The sequence below is a fragment of the Triturus cristatus genome, chromosome 11 (assembly GCF_964204655.1).
Source record: "Triturus cristatus chromosome 11, aTriCri1.1, whole genome shotgun sequence".
In the NCBI taxonomy this organism is placed as follows: domain Eukaryota; kingdom Metazoa; phylum Chordata; class Amphibia; order Caudata; family Salamandridae; genus Triturus; species Triturus cristatus.
In genome coordinates, this window is record NC_140594.1 from 3,131,476 (window position 1) to 3,134,951 (window position 3,476).

Consider the following 3,476-nt stretch of genomic DNA (forward strand, 5'->3'; position numbering starts at 1 on the left):
ATGCCCCTTTGTTTGCTTATTTGGATGTTAGAGGCAACTCCTATATAGTTTTCACTGTTCAGTAATCAGCCAAAAGGCTTAGCATTCCTGATCAAAATGCAACAAAAAATAGTGGACAAAAACAATTTAATCTTGTTAAAGCTTCTGAAGTAATTAGTCATTTTTAAATCATCCTGAAGTCAATAGCAATAATCTTAGCTTAAGAAGTAATCGTAAACTAATTTTCAAATCGTTCTCAGTCATCAGGAAGATTCTTATCTCGTGAAGTAATCAAATGGTCATTTTCAAGTCATTCTGAAGTCATCAGGCTCACCTTGCTGATGACGTCAAGAGCTTGATGATGTCTGATGACGTGAAAATGACTTCTACAGTGGTTGGATGATCATCTAATGACTCTGGGATGGCTTCTAAAGTAATCCTGTTTGACCAGGGACCCCACCGCGCTGTCTCAAAGCGCTTGAAAAAAATAAAAGTGAAATCATACAGATTGGAGACACACACACAAACACCACCCCCAACCCAAGACCTCTTCCGGAACAAAACCAAAGTCTTTGCCACTGAAAAGGGAAGGTTTTGTGTGTTGCTCCCGAAGAAACTGTGTGCCAAGCAGGGCCCTTTCTAGGAGGCACAGGCCCATGTGGCAGAGAGAGAGGGAGGAAAGAGATGAATAAACTAGAAGGAGGCAAAGCAAAGTCACATAACTAATTACTTTGTTTTCGCAAAATTCTATTCACAGCTTGTGTGAACCTCTGGGGTGGCACTGTTACACTAAAGATGTTCCTTTGACACCCCAGATGGCTGCAGGGTGGTCTGAAAGGGCTCTTAAACCTACGGGCCAGGAGCTCTGAATGGTGCCATGACGCATGGCTGTGATATCACAAAAGACGGGAAGGCAAAGGCGTTGCACGGACCTGCGACCCAGCCACACCGCAGAGAGGTACAAAGCATGGGGGACGTGGACTGAGAAATTGCCTTTACAGCAGATTTGAACTTTAAAAAATAGATTTAAACTCACTGCATCCCAAAGAAAGGCAGCCTCAATGCAACCTGCATGTACACAGGCATCACCTGTCCCAGTGTTCTCAGCGTTGCATGTTGATTTGAGTGGTCTAGTTTGTGAACCATCGCTGAAAATATCATGTTTCCCTTTGCGACAAAAGAGGTCTTAAAATGTTGAGGGCCTGTGATTTCCAGACTCTGTTATCAGACTACGTTAGTTTCCTGTGTACAATTCCCCTAGCAGTGACCATTGGAAGGAACACGCTTTGAAGGTCAGGTGTGCACTGCAGGCGTACACGCAAGGGCGTCACTTCGCAAGTACCTACGGTGTCAAAGCTTTGCCCTCCATGCATCACGACACAACCCTTTGCAGCTGAACGTGATTCACAATGCACAGTTACCGCGAGGAGACTCTGCTTATCACACAAGTGTGCAACGGGCAGACTGGCGGAGTAGCCGTGTTTGCTTAGTGGAGGGAGAGAGAAAAACTGCTCTCTCATGGCATTGTATTCAGCACCATAGCAACCAGGAGGCCTGCCTGGAAGCGCAGCACGCGCTCAGACTGCAAGTTACGCCAGTCAAACTCCCCGCTAAATGAAGGGTGTGGGTCTGAACGACCCCAGCGCCCCACAACCGTGAGACCCCAGTTCCACATAGATGAGACGGCTGGGAGACCACCTCAGACGGGCTGTGGCAGGGGGCTTCCTACAGGATGTGCAAAGTGGCATAGTGCCAAGAAATGGAATCTGAACAGCTCCTCCATGCACTTGGAACATTAACAAGCCCAATCCTCCTTAAAAAAAAGCCCAACAAGCGCAAAGCTAAAATGCACATTGGCTGTAAAACAAACACTAAACAAGCCCAATCCTCCTTCAAACAAAGCCCCAAACCAAACACACTACCAAAAAAATCCCAAATGACGTTCGACATGGAAAATTGCTAAAAGCTTGAAAAATATAACAAGCAAAGCAAGAGGCATGGTGCAAGAGTACCCCCAATACAAATGTGGAACTAAGAGGAGGTGGGAGGGAGGAAAACTATATTTAAATGTAATGAACTATGGTGCTGAAACTACACAGAGGCAAACAGAAACAGAGCAGGAAACCAAGAAAAAAAGTAGTCTCCCAGAGAACAGACAAAGACCTGTAGTGTGATGAGACAATACTTAGTCTGTGCTGCATGGGAGGAACAGAAGAGAGAAAGGATGGGCAAAGAGGCAAGACTGACCACTGGCAAGCAAGGATTTTTGAAGGACACTGAAGCAAACAAATCAAGAGCTGGGGGATGGCTTTAACCCAACATAAGATATTACAATAGGTCTCGAAAGCTTGTCCTAAAAAACAAAAAACAAGGTTAAGAGACAAGGCCTGGGATGCATTTCGCGAAGCAAGCAGATCAAACGATAACAACACATTTTGGAAGTTAGTAAATTCTCCATTATGTGAAGTTACTGGTCCTGGCATCGTGGTTGCAATTGCGCAGGACGTCTGGATCAAACATTTTTCTGCCATATATGCCGCACAGCCTCTCCTTGATTTACTTACTATTAGTGACGGCATTAGGGACACTTATCAGCCATCAAACATTGCCCCTTTACCTTGGATGAGGTATTTGAGGTGATAACTTCTAGCAAAGGTGGAAACGCACCCTGTCCTGATGCCATCCCAGTGGATCTGTATAAAGCAAACATACCACTGTGGGGGCCCATCCTAACTATTGTTTTAAAAGCCTACTGTTTGTCGGCATTACTTCCGACTTGGGGGAGTCCATAATAGTCCCCAGCTACAAAAAAGGGGACCAACACAATCCCACCTGCTATCGGCCAATCTCGCTGCTTGACTCCCTAGTCAAAATAGTTGGCAGAATAATTTTAAACAGATTACAAGATTGGGCTGATAGTAAAGTTGTGTTCAATGATTTACAATATGGGTTTCGTACCGGGGTGGGAACGATTGAACAGAGTCTTAACTTGTCCATCCTCATAGGGAAGTACACAACAATTAAAGGCTGCAATTTCTATTTGGGATTTGTCGACCTTTCATCCGCCTTTTATTGTACTAATCACTCTAAACTTTGGACAATAATGGGCGAGATGGCAGTGGACTCCCAGATAATTTCCTTCCTTAGAGATCTTTATGCAGGTGTCAAAGCCAGGATTAGACATGGACTCCATGGCGAATGTACTAAGTCGTTCAGCATAGGTAGAGGTGTGAGGCAGGGCTGTGTCCTTGCACCTTTTCTGTTCTCACTTTATATCAACAGCGTGAGTAATGCCCTGGCCCTTCACCCAAGGGACCTGGCGCAGGTGGGACACCGCCCTGTGCCCGCCCTTCTCTATGCTGACGATGCCGTACTGATGGCGCGCACCCCAAACTCAATGCAGCTGGTACTTAACGAATTTGTTAAATACATGCAGGATCTTGACCTCCATGTAAACCAGGCAAAAGCTTTCGTAATGAAGTGTGGGAAGAAACCTG